The sequence below is a fragment of the Chiroxiphia lanceolata genome, chromosome 12, assembly GCF_009829145.1.
Source record: "Chiroxiphia lanceolata isolate bChiLan1 chromosome 12, bChiLan1.pri, whole genome shotgun sequence".
NCBI lineage: Eukaryota > Metazoa > Chordata > Aves > Passeriformes > Pipridae > Chiroxiphia > Chiroxiphia lanceolata.
The window spans coordinates 4,174,981-4,188,816 of NC_045648.1; the positions used below are offsets into that span (position 1 = coordinate 4,174,981).

The 13,836-nt window shown below is 41.6% G+C and overlaps 1 long non-coding RNA gene across 2 annotated transcripts in view; it reads left to right on the plus strand.

Moving 5' to 3' along the window:
• Positions 1-13,836, plus strand: part of LOC116793072 — a 70,204-nt gene that overhangs the window by 1,789 nt on the left and 54,579 nt on the right. For both annotated transcript variants that reach the window (XR_004359371.1, XR_004359370.1), the window contains exon 2: positions 13,176-13,297. This is a non-coding gene — a long non-coding RNA (uncharacterized LOC116793072). The remainder of the gene's footprint in view (positions 1-13,175; positions 13,298-13,836) is intronic.

Consider the following 13,836-nt stretch of genomic DNA (forward strand, 5'->3'; position numbering starts at 1 on the left):
TTTTTAGTTTGCAGATTGCTTGTGAGCTGTTCACTGTGACAGTTACATCTTTTAAATGTAAGCAGCTCTGATGAGATAAATATAACAATTTTGAATTCATGTTCTCACTTTTATTTGTATTAATGCTATACTTCAGGATGGTTTATGAAATTGGGATCCTGTTGGGGGTGGGAGAAAAGTCTATGCCAGAAAGATAATGCAGCATTGAACGAGCAATGCTCAATAGAGGAGATGAAGAGTAGAAGAAAATAATATGTTTATGTATTATTTAGGTGGTCTGCATCCCCACTCTTTTGGTGCCTGTCTCTGTCTCCCTGCATTATCTCCATGGATTAGCTTCCTAATGGGATGCACAGACCTAAATGACTTTGCCAAGGTCACACAGAAAATTTGTGACAGAGCTGGATATTGAATTGGTTTGCCAAATCTCAGTTCAGTGTCCTGAATAATAATAATAATAAAAAAAAATAAAATAAGGACTTCTAAACATCCATAAGCATTTATCATTCTCCACTCCCAGTTAAATAAAAAAATTCCCTTTGCTAAAGAGTTAGTTTAGAGTCAAATGGACAGAGAGAATCCCTAGATCAGAGGGTTGTTGGGTTTGGCTTTAGGAATTTCCAGTCCATGAGTTCTCTATGCTATTTTTGTGAATCTCCCACATCATGGGTGTAAACTTTGAGATCTCTCACTATTTAAGGTTTTCTCCTGGAGATACCTGTCTGTCTACTTTGGTAATGTTTTCATTGAACCCCAAGATTGATGTCAAGGAACTTCTGTCTTTTTGGCTTGTTTGAAGAGTAGTCCAAAATATCTTTTAAAATTTTATTTTATTTTTTACTGCTCCAGCTGCTCTGTAAAGTCTGATTCTGGTAATTCATCTGCTCCCCTTAATAGAACTAGGCAAACGTGGTGATTTGAGTTTACAGTGTGTATTTATGCCTTGCCATTGGGGAATGAGCTTCCATTTTTGCATTTAGAAAGTTTTAAAATGAAACCTGAAAATATTTCCCCTCTCTTTACAATGTTTAAATTGCAAAGCACCCTGTTGCTGCCTTGAGCTTTCTGCATTGGGTAAAATCAGTCATTTCCATGATAATCCACTTACAACTGTGCTCAATTACCCACCTGGGCTGTGAGTTGCCAAGTGTTTGCCTACTTGCAGAGGATAAAACCCATTTGGAAAAAAAATGGGTAAAAAGTGATTACCAGGAGGGGTAAACCTGGAGGGAAAGACTACTGGGGAGGAGGAATGCTTGAGGTTGAGGACAGAGGCACTGGAGGAGAGAGAAGAAACATGGGGAATGCTGAAAAGGTAGAGAATCATGAAAGGTAAAAAAATCAGGGAGAAGTTGGTGGATGAGATCTGGTCTAGCAGATGGAAGAAGAGATTTATTCCCAGCTTTACATGTGAACTTCTGGATGCCCATGGACCATTTATATTACCTCCTTGTCCTCAGCTTCCCCTTCTGCAAAACAGGTCCTGTGGTACTTACCCTCCTCTGAGATGTGTGGAGGGGAAAGGCTAGACAAGAGCTGCAGTAACAATGGGTGTCCTGATTTATTGGTTTTCCTTTGCTAAGCCAGCATTTAGCCAATGGCACTGTGCCCTTTCATGTGTAGGAGAACTAGAAACCTAAAGGAAGAAAAACACACTGCTCCTCAGCTCTGTTTCGGGAAAGGAAAGAGTCTTTTAATTATTTAAGCATCTCCTTTTCAAGTTGCTTCTGGTTTTTGAATCATTATCATTATAGTTGTTAAGGTTATAGGCTCTACATAAATCATTTAAATAATAAATAAGTCATATCATTAAGTAATACACTGGTATTATTTATGGCTGTAGGGAGAGGGTAAGAATATTGTGGATGAGACTGTGTTTAAAATGAAAAGAAGCCTTTGTGGGGCTCATCATTTAAAACACTGCCTTCTGGACTTATGGAATGAGCTTTTGGAAACTGTCCTGGGACGTGGATTTGGATGCCCCATCCCTGGAAGAGTTCCAGGCCAGGTTGGATGGGGCCCTGAGCAGCCTGATCTAGTGAGTGGAACTAGGGTTTGGAACTGGATGATCTTTAAGGTCCCTTCAGATCAATTCTATGATTTCCTCTGAATGAGTTAGCACCAAATTATCTGTCTCTGATCCTGCTGTCCACTGGGCACATCAGGTGTCCCAATGTTTGCTCCTACTGAGCACAGTCCTGTCTCCCAGACCTTGTCTCTCGTGTCCCTGATTTTTCTGTCAGGAAGGACCAAAGGTCTGGTGTCAGGAGCCCTCAGCATCGTGGTGTTTGGGATGGCAGTGCTGTCCTGGGAAGGCACCACAACGTTGTCAGGCCTTACACGTGGAGCACTGACTCCAAGTCACACCTTTGCTTCATCCGAAGCCCTGATATTTCCTGGGCTGTTCTGAAAGTCTTGTCTCACAGCTTCATCACTGAAATCCTCTCTCTACCACTAAACCCAGAAATATTAATTTCCAGCTGGAATATACACATTTATAATATGTGTTTGTAAACAAAGTTAGGAAGGTATCACTTGAATAATGTTATTTCTGAAGGGAAAAATCAAATTAATTTTTAATATATTGTAGTTAGTGTTCTACTTTATTTTTGCTTTGAATTTTTGTTCTTCTGTTTATTTCTCCTTGGCTGAATTTTCCACACAATTTGAGCATTTGAAAGAAAAAAAAAATTGTCCCAGCTAGTCTTGCTTGTGGATCATCATTGCCAAGTGGCTGGGAACACATCAGTTCTGTAATTTGATAAAAATAAGCAAGACAGTTACAGAAGAATTATCAGTGGGTGATGAGAAGTATAGTTTTAATAATAATTATGTTTCTGTGCAGGGTGATAAGACTTACCTTCTGTAGAACTAGGGAGTATAATTTTCCACTGGCAAGTCCTGTCTTAAGGGTGTGTAAACCCGATTTCCTGATCTTTGCTTTTGAGTTACCTGGGTGGACCTGGCTCTGGTGAGGAGGAAAAACTCTGGAGTTTCTTTTCCCCTGGGGAAAGATCCACCTAACTCTTTGCCAGTGAGAAACACCACCAAGTGCTCATGCCCAACATTCAGAAACCTGCTGCTGTCCTTGTCCTTGGTGCACATCCCCAGCTGGGACCTCAGCTCACTGCACTAAGTGCATTTAACCAGCACTTTCTGCTCCCTCACCCAGCCCCACCAATCACCGCTGGAGTTTCCTCCTGCTTATTCTAAATTGGCTTTAATTTTCTTTTAAATAATTCTTAAGTGTGACTTTTTCAGTACGAGACTGGGAACTATGACTAATTATAAAATCATTACATGATTAAACTCAATTAACTTCAAATAACCCTTGAAATTTGCTTAATGTCAGCCCTTGGCCCTGCTTGAACCAATAAATATTGCTCACCTTTTGTAAAGGGGATGAAAAGAGGTGGTTGCAGAGTGTGATTCTTCAGAGTCAGCTGAGCCAGGGAATGGCCTTACAGAGCTGGGTTAAACTGCTCCCACAGAATTAGTGCTGCCACCCTGAGAAGGGGAGCAGAGTCTCCTGCCCCTGACTGGGATACTTTTTCCCCCCAATATTTTTCCTCTCAAGTAATAAAGCTTTGAAAATTCTATTCAGCCTTACATTCAGTGGTCCCAGTCTGCTTTGCAAATGTTAATAAGGGTTAAACCTCACAAAACCACCAAGGCATGGGAAAGTACTGTCATCCTCATTTAGACAAGGGAGACCAAGGCACAGAAGAGTGAAGTGAATCACACAAGGATCAGGAGCAAAATCCTGAGAGTTCTGATGTCCTATTTTATATTTTAGCCAAAGCTGTTTCTTGCATGATGCTGCAGGTTTCTTACAGCTGCATGAGAGAGAAAGGGGCTGTTTTCTCAATCAGTGGTCACATCTGGTCATTGGGATTTTTTGGTGTGGGTTTGTTTGTTTGTTTTTCCCTTTATGAAGCCATCTCTGGATCCAGTCTGTCTTACAGCTAGATCCTGGCAAGAGAGTTGGCAGAAGTGTGCAGAAGAATCCCAGCAGCTATATTTTCTGTGTTCAGTTCCTGGAGGACAGAAGGGGATGTCATTATTGCTGCTGTTCCTGGCAGTCTGCTCTGACTGGGAAACTGGAGCGGACACTTGCATTGTTCTCACTGAAGGTAGTCAGGAGATGATGGATAGAATTTTTCCAATAGGTAATTAGATGGGCATGGTAACTAGACAGTCATAAAGATGCCTGATCATCTACTCACAAACATCCCTTGTATGGTGTGCTGGCTGTGAAATGTTCTCCAAATTTGATTGACTTCCAGCCCTTCTTGATGCAAAATCTCAGCGTTCTTGCTGGGTCCTGTCTGAAAATGGATTTAGAGGGTCTTGGGGAAAAGATTGCACTTCTCCCACCCTTGTTTGTTTTTTTTTTTTTTCCCCTTTTTATTTCTTTTTCCTGGAGTCTGCAGTTGCTGTTGAAATAATAGTATTTGGGAACGGGCTGTTGAGGGATCGGGAGAACAGCTGATTAATGCACCTATGTGCAATAAAGCAGGGTACTTGGCATTCAGGATTTATGCAATAAAGCAGTGTATTTGGCATTCAGAATTTTGAACACTTAATTGTTTTGGCATTTATGATGAACACAAGTGACACATTGGTGTGGACTAGTAATTGCTGGAAGTTGTGTAGGTCTTGATAGGCTCTTGAAGGACATCGTATGATGTCTAATCCCATTTATTAAACAACAGAAGTAGTGAGAGAGACAGGATGTAAACACTCATCCTTAAACATGAGCGTTTATACCCCCACTTGCTGTTTGAGGCTGGTTGCATGACTGGGAGTGCCCTCAGGTCATCATTGAGCAGCTTGTTCGACTGTGACTCCTGAATGATGAATGTCTCCACTTAAATTACAGATCACTGCCCCGGAACAAAAAGCAGCAGCATTATTGGCCTCTGCAGGGGCACGAAAGGGTGACTGGGCAGTGGTGCAGGGCTTCACCTGCTACAGCACTGCTCTCTCCCTGTCAGTAAATGGGCATTTGTCATCAGTCTGTTCTGCAGGATGTGTGGTGGGGAAGTTTGGCTCAGCACCTGCTGTTGTATCTTCTTCCTATAGACAGTTTTCCTGTCTGTGGTACTGCCCAGCAGATTAGTTAGGGTCAAGAGCTTAATACTTGCATTTTTGACCTGTGAATGAACCTTACAGAAAATAAAGGCAAGGAAGTCACTTCTGCAGTGCTCTGTCCAGTCCTCAGAGATGGATTTGAACATCAAAAGATGTTCAGGAAAACAGAGACATAGTTGTGTTCTTGATATCAGAGGAGTATATAAATTCTCCTCATCTCGTGAGGGGAAAGACGTCCCCTGTGAGTCTAGTTCATGTTTGCTGTTTGTGTTGTATTTCTCCTTTTGCCATGAAAAGACCTAATAAAAATAATTTAACAGGAACAAATTGGGGCCCAATATAGCTGGGAAGGGAAGGGACCATTATCTGTCACTACTTGCATTAAAACGGTCTGTGGACTGGAATTAGTTTGGGAATGTGCGTCACCCTGTTTAGATAAACAAAGACCAGGTTATCACAGCACACTACCTGTTCCTGGTTTAGCTGCTGAGGGCTAAGTGAGGTCCTGTTTGCCCCTCAAAGATGAGCCAGTGAAGCACAGGCAGGGATGGTGGGTGTGCAGTCCGAATTTGGGCTGTTCTGGAATGTGCTGCAGCCACTGCAGAGTTGAGGCAAAGCTTTGGCCGTGATTTTCTCCAGCATCCTGCAGACCCCCCTGCATCAGCCAGGCAAGAGCCACTTGCAGTGGTAATTCCTCCCTGCTGCCCCTGACAGATTGATTTTGACCCTCAACTTCCCCTTCCACCTGCTAATTACTCAGTCATGTTCTCTCCTAAAGCCCTTTCCACCTGGCAGTGCCCTGGTTTTGTCATTCTCCAGTTCTGCTCTCGCCCTCTCCACCTCTTGGCTATTTGCTCTTAAAACCCTCCCCTCTTCACTACCTTCCTCCTCTTCCTGGCCATCCAAAGGTCATCATTAATATCCAAAAATTGGATACCCAAAATTCTTTTGGATTTTGCTGACTCACAGCACTCTGGTCTCTAATGCCTCCTGGTTGATAGGGGAGGGGGAGTGAAAATCAGGATTTTTCCTTTTAATTTGTGCTTTGTCACTACCGGTGTGACCTTTAATCAGGTGTCTGGCTGTTGTTTGCTTGCTGATGGTTTTTACAGAATGGTCCCTTGTAAATATATACAGAAAGGGCAGGAGAGTAACTGGAGATTGTAACCACTCTTTTATTTCCTGGGAGCCTATTAAAGATGGTTTCAAGTTTATCCATCCGTCTCTTTGTCAAGCTGCCTCCTGTGCCCATCCACTTGTGCATTTATTTAGGAGTATATTAGGTACTGTATCATCCTCCAGGATGGTTACAGTGTGTTCCAGGATAAAGCCATAGATACAAAGTGCACTGAACCCATTATAAAAAAATAAAAGGGCTTTCCTTGATGGCATTTAGCTCAATAAACACAGTTTGTCAGGGATGTCTTTATCTCCTTACATTTAAGCGATTAAATGTTGGTAAAAATAGCTTCAGAAATAAAACATGAAGAGAGCTTCTGGCAAAGCCCTGTCCAGTTTAATTCATACATTAAATATTTGCTAGTAGGGTCAAAAGCTGAATGCTTAGATATTTTGCCCTTTGAATGAACCTAGCTAAAATAAAGACAAGGAAATCGGTTCTGCAGAAGCTGTCTCCAGAATACCAGGATCAATTTAAACATCAAAGGATGGAGAGATCATACAGACAGTCAGCCATATTATTCTGCACAATTAATACTCACAGAGGTGTTTCCTGAATTCAGAATCTTGTGCAGGGAAGATAATGGGAAAATTTCAGATTTTTAATTATGTAAAAGACAGTCCTTGATCCTTCGCTCCCGAAAACCAGAGCAGTTTATTTTGCATTAATGAATGTAGAAAACATCCCCCAGCCTGAATCTCTGCCTCGGTGCAATCTTTTTTACAGTCAAATTAGCATTTATATTTCTGAAGGTAATTTTTAGACAACACAATAAATAAATGATACGCCGGGAACCTCCCGGTGGATAAAGTGGTGCTCACAGGACATTTCCAATGCAAATTGGCAGAAGATGACTTAATGGTTGGCTCTGCTGGTTTTGGGCAGCAGTGAGCAGGGAGGGGTGAGGGGAATTTTGGGTCCAGTGCTGGGTTTCACAGCCCTGCAGCTCCTCCTGCCTTGGCAGGAATGTCCTGTCAGGGATTAGCTCCGGAGCACACAAGCTGGCACAGAGGGCAGGACCTCTCCTGACCTTAGCTTTGTACAGGATCTGTGTCTCAGACCTCTGGGTTCAAAATGCACGATCAATAGGTGCTGTAGAGTTAGAGTTTGGAAAGGTTTCTTCCGCGTGAGGCTTATTTATTTTGGGGTTCAGCTCTTTGGTCCTGAGAGGAGGGGACAGAGCAACAGCCAGTTTCTCTGTGGAACTGGAGCTGAAACTTCCCTGAAGTCTGCTGCAAGTCTGTGCAGCTCCACAGAGGCTGCAAGTCACACTTGGGATTTGTGTTTCAGTAGTGGCTTTAATCTGCTTTAATAATTCCTATATATGCCTTATTTTAACAACATATTTACCATGTGTTCTGGATTGAAGGGATTGATTGTTATAGTTCAGAATTATCATTTTAGTATTGGGATTTTTTTGATGGTTACTAAACTGACTTGAACTTTCTTTAGTCACTGTCTTTAGACACTTTAAAAAAGTGTCTTCATTTTTGTTATGTGCTTTCAAGAGCTCCTGTGCTGTTAAAGACCATACCATGACTTATTAAGTTGCCTCACTGAAGTATCGATCTTTCAAAAATCTTAGCCATGATTATTTTCTCACTCTGTGTGAGAAAAATCTGTTTGTTTTTTGAGTAGAGGACAGAATTGTGTCATGTGGATTTTACGATATCGTTGAGTTTGGAAGGTAAATAATATTAAGAACGGATTGAAGTAAATAAAAAAGGCCAAAGATCCTGATCTTTGTCCACAGAAATAAAGGAAGATTTTATCATTTGCTTCCGTTGGGTCTATCAGAGAAATCCAGTGAGGTGATGAAGTGTTTGCTTAGTTTGGCTCATGTGGCAGGCAATGGGGTGAGTTCAGCAGCAGAGCTGTACATAATTAACATCACAGAGCTGTGGGTTCTGCATGTGAAAATCCAGGCTATTGTCAGTTGTGGTTTCCTTGCCAACCATATCTCAGCTCTCCCACTTCTGTAGTTGTCTCTATGATGCTTTGTGCAGCATTATTACCCCCTCACCTAATACTGGAGCTGGATGGAGCTGCAAAATCTGGCTATTATTCTTTCCATTTGAAACGCGTTAATACGAAAATAAAAATAAAATCTAAGATCTTTCACTTCCCAAGTAATTCTGTTCCGGAAACATTAAAATAAGCGGACTTGACATTGGGAATGTTTCAAAAATACGTATTTTTTTTGGCAAGTGCTCGTAGCTAATGAATTTGCATTCATAAATGTAAGCATTTATAGCAGGATCGTGATTAAAGCATTTAAAATTGACTCGTCTGCCAGACTGTAGGTCATAGAGCTTGAATTTCATGTTTTGAAAATTTCATACTTGAAGCGAACTGCTTGCCAGAAAATTACAGGCCAAGACTTACTCCCAAGAATTACTTTCTGGTGAAGCTCAAATAATGAATATATGTTTATGTCTGTGGAACGGGAGGAAGATAATTTCACTGCTGGTGTCTTTCACTGAATATTATTTTGGCAAATGGCCATAGAGAAAGCTTTCTTGAATTTCATCTTGTTTCTCTTTGACTTCTTCCCCAGAAGGTACTGATCTGGCTGGATCTGCAGCTGTGGGCAGGGTTCATTGGTTCTCAACAGATTTTTGCATGTTCTTGGCAGTGTTTGCTGAATTGGAATCATCTGTTCAAAATGCCAGGAAGAGCTGCAAGGAGCACCAGAGCAAGTGTACTTCTAGTCTGTGCTTAAGGTATAAGTCCTGCTCTTTCCTTGTTGAGCCAATTGTTTGCATTGCTTGTTTCCATGTTGTTTTCATTTAATATATAGATCGGGAGATAAATCTTGTGTCTTCTCTATCAAGGTTGCTTTGTACATGGAATACCTCTCTAATCCAGTTTATGCTATTCAAAGAATAACAGAATATGCCAAGTTGGAAGGGGTCCACAAGGATCATAGAGTCCAGCTCCTAGCTGGAATCATTTAGATTGAGAAGGATCTCCAAGATCATTGAGTCCAACCTTTGACCCATCACCACCTTGTCAACAAAGTGCCATCTCCAGTCATTCCTTGAACACCTCCAGGGATGGTATCTCCACCACCTTCCTCGGCAGCTCCTTCCAATGCTTAAGGACTCTTTCCATGAAGAAATCAGATCATCAATGTTCTGGTTCTTTCCCAGCCCGGACTGGGTAAGACAGGGGGATTTGGCAAAGCTGTTGAAGCTGTAGTTCCCAGATTGCAGTGAAGCATTTAGTCCTGAGGAAGGGCAAAGGAGGGGATAGTGAGTTGTCCTGTGAGGACAGGGCCAAGGAGGGAGAGCTTGGAAGACCTTAGGCTGGTCTTGCTGCCAAAAGCAATGTATTGTCAAACTATGGCCTAATTTTCTTACCGAGAGTGTGTTTAAAGAGGGATTGGCATCAGGAACAGACCATTAAGCAATTGAAACTCTAATAGAAAAACATAACCTTATCACAGACTTTTTTTAAAAAACCCTCGGAAAATAGCTCAAATATAAGGTTAATTGGAGCCAGAAATGTCAAACTAATGTAGCAATTTACCCTGGGAGACTGCCCTGGCCTTTGAGTATAGCAATAGTACAGACTACTGAGTAGAATAGTGAAGAAATATAATAGGATTTTATGTAGTCCCCTGTCATATTAAACGTTCTTTGCAATTAATTTCTTGTTGCAATGTTATTTTCACTGACCTATTTTTTTTTGACCTCCTACAATCTTTAAGCTACCAAAGTAGGGCATACGGGAATTCACATTTCCTAAAAAAAAAAAAAAAAAAAAGAAAAAAATTAAAAAAAATCTTAACTTAAACCACTACCAGGATACACACTGCATTGTGGACTAATATTAACTCAGAGCAGGATAAAAATGCCATTGGCGTATTCTAGAATAGCCTTTAGTCTGGGAGCTGTGCTGATCCATTCAGGAAAACGCTGCTTTTGAACAGCTCGTTCAGAAACAAGTGGGAGTTTTCTTGGACTGCGAGTTGGAGGATGTCTGCCCAGTGAATGAAACATGATAGGTGGTCCCTCTTTTCCTTCTTCTGCTTCCTGGCTCTGTTCCTTCTGCTGTTAACTGGATGTCAGACTGAGATAGCTGGGTATTGTGGTCTGGTCTGATTAATCCAAAGCTGCTAGACTCAAAATGATAAAGTCCCAAAGTTGTGGAATAACCAGGAAAACCGGGTAGATTCCCACTGTTCTGACTCTTGAGTGAATCCCTTTCCACCCAGTTTGGATACATAATCCATTTTCATTTTTGTAATCAAACATCACTGAAGCGATTTGCTCTCTCTATTTTTATACAGCTTCCACAGTTTACTACAGAAATGGCTGTATTTCTCTGGAGGTCTGATGTTTCCTGACAGCATCCCTTTGTCTGAAGGAGTGAGTGGGTAGAATAGTTAAATCCCGAAATAGATCACTCCAGGGGAGCACGAAACCTCCATCACAGAGACAGACAGATGTCTGCTAGAAACAATCAGGTGATTTGGGAGAGAAAGGGAATGACATGGTCTCTGGCAGTCCCTTTCACTCTTATTTTTTTATTGTCCTGAAAGATGGGAAGTTTTACCCCAGGAGAGTGTAACTGGTGTCCAGGTTTGCAGTCAAGGTGACCAGCTCAAAGGAGAGAGAACAATACAGGCAGGAAAACTTTCTGATCTTGAATAAGAACTCTTAACATAAGCCCAAGTGTTTTCCAAGCAAGTGTCCTTAATATTTTTCCCTGTGGTAGTAAGGATTTTTTATTTTTAAAGTGGAGCTGGAACCAAATATCATTGAATCAAAGAAGCCAACATTAATCAAAGCACATCAAAGATGTTCCTCATCAGTTGCCTGGAGCAACAGAATCTACAGTGCATCATCTTTCTTATGCTAAGCTGGAGGAATTCAGAGAAGAGAATTCTGTCTGTTTGCTCTCAAATGAACACAGAAATAGTATTTTCAAAGTTTCTTTAATAGTTCAGTGATTTGGTCCCTTCAGCCATCATAATTTCCGAGTCCACACTTAGACTTCCCAGAAATGTTTTTAGTAAGAAAATCAATCAAACGAGCCTTTAAAACTAAATAGGTGGTGAGTTGCCTCTCCAGACAGAGTCACAGGAAGTGCTTCCCTCTCTTACATTGTCTCTTCTGTTCCCTCTCTCTCTCCAGGTCATGATAATGGTACCCCATGGGCCCTTGTTGCCTCACTACAGATGCATTTTACTCTTATTTCACAGTACCTACCAGGAGCAAGGAACTCCACTGGATAAACACACATGGTTTCCTGTTCAAGTAACAAATTTTGTCTTTAGTTTAATATTTTCTGGTGTTCCCTGATACAGAAATTAGGGCCTGAATTTTAGCTCTTTGCTGGATTGATTCTTACACTTGAGTACTTGATAAAACACTCACTAGCAAAACCTCTTTGTCCAGCCTGAGGACAGCACTGGTAGACACCCAGCTCTTTCATGTGGGCAGAAGTGAAATGCAGCAACATGTGAGTGTGTGACCAACCTGCAGAATCTCCGGGGTTGGAGCTGTGTTTTTATGGTTTTCTTTTTCTTTACTAACGAGTCCCAGGGCATTTTGCAGAAAATGCACATTGTAGCCATGGGCTGAGCCCTGTGCCCAGCTCGGGGCCGGGACGTGTTGGCATTTCAGCGCCAGCGACACTTTGCTCTGGCTGTTACAAGAGGAAGTGAAGAACAGAAGTTCCCCGTCTGAAACCGCGGGGGGAAATTTAGTGTGGTAGATTGTAATTATCCAAACTGGAACATGGCCAGGATCCTGGAGTTAATAACACCCTCTGCTCTTGCAAAAGGTGTCATAGGATCTTTAATGGCTGTTAGTGGTCAGCGGGCTTCACATCACATCTCCAGGACTGGTATTGAACAGATCAGGAGTGTGGGTATTCCCGTCTGTCCTGTAACACAAATATCTCTGCATGGCCTGTGGCTGCAGCCTTCAGGCTGAGGAGAGAATTGAGCTGAACAGCCAGGGAGGAGACATTAGTCTTAATGAGAATGATCCCATTAAAGACAGATGACGCGCAGTTGGTGAAGAACAGCTGAGATGTTCACTGAAGTGCCCATAAGGTAGTATTTGGGGTCCACCAGATCACCAAATCTTCAGTGACCATCAACATCGTGTAGTTTGGAGGAATGGAACAAAAAAAGGTTTGCAGCATCCTCTGTGTAATAGGATCAACTCCTGTGGAAATCTGTAATATGAATTTACCCTGATTTCTGTAGTAGTGGGAACTATGTGCAAATGAGTTGGGAAGTGGGTGTAAATCGTGAGATTACATTGTGCTAATTAGCCTGGCATTGATGAACTGTACAAAGCCTGGGAACTTCCACAGCAGGAAAGAGAGCACATCACAGAGAATCCCTTTCGTCACAAGTGACTTGTGCCACGGGACTTCAATTAAAAACCAGACCAGGCCACTTTTAATCGCTTTAATGAGAAATTACTTTTTCAAAAAATATAATCTTTGTTAAGCTGTCTGTCTACTTCTAGCAGTGCAGCCTATCATGATGGGAGATGAGGTGCTAATTATCTGTCTTGGCTGCTTTTTCTGATCACAAGGTTTGTTATTCTATCCTGCACCTGGCACCACAGGCTCTGGTGTTTGGGATCAGTGGGCATTACTACAGTGCCAGCTGTAATAAAGAGTAGAAGGCCAACGATACTGTATGTTGTTAAAATGAAGAAAGACTTGCACAGTTCTCCCCCTTTGTACATCCCAGTACATTGGTACTTACACCATAACAGTATTATCTCAGGGAATATAAGTCTGCTACAGGATATTGCCACTTTAACCACCTGAACTGCCTTTTAGTTCCAGTTTCAACTCAGTGTCAAAAATATTACCCTGTTTAAGATTAATTTGTGACAAAATGTCATATTAATACAGCTATATTTCCCAGGGGATAAATATGGCCTTTTGAAGAGCAGCCATGGCTGAGTGCTATATAGGACTACAGAGAATTATCAACAGGCTTTTGCCTTAGCAAATGTCATGCTACCAGAAGAATGGAGCAGTTTGCAGGTAAGTACAGTGTACGAACTGTTTTATTGTAAGAGGGAGGTTATGATATTTTCTTCCTATTAATCCATATCTCATCCCTAATTATATTAGCACCACTCGGTGAGACCTGATTAAGAACCTGAGAAGGAAACTGTCAGTTGCCTATAAATCCATCAGCATTGTATCATGTTTATTTTTGGCATCTTAGCTATTTTGGGAGGTTGATGTTTACCTCGAGGGTTGTGTATCATTGGTAAAATTACTTCTGATTTACACCAACAATGTAAATCAACTGTGTGCAATCACAGCTGAGCTCCCGGTGATGCTGAAGAGTTTACTTGTAAGGGGCTAAATCCAGCACCAGTTGTAAGCAACTGTAATTCCAGTGAAACCAATAACAGCTGCACCTGCATGTGCTAAGCCTGACTTTGAAACAGTTTATCAGGTATCTTCTTTGTAGTGAAGTAGAATAAACTTTGTATTTCATTGCACCTTGGGTACCTGTAGTACGCCTTGGATATGTCTGAGCTATTGAAACCAAACTTCTTAACAGCCCTCAG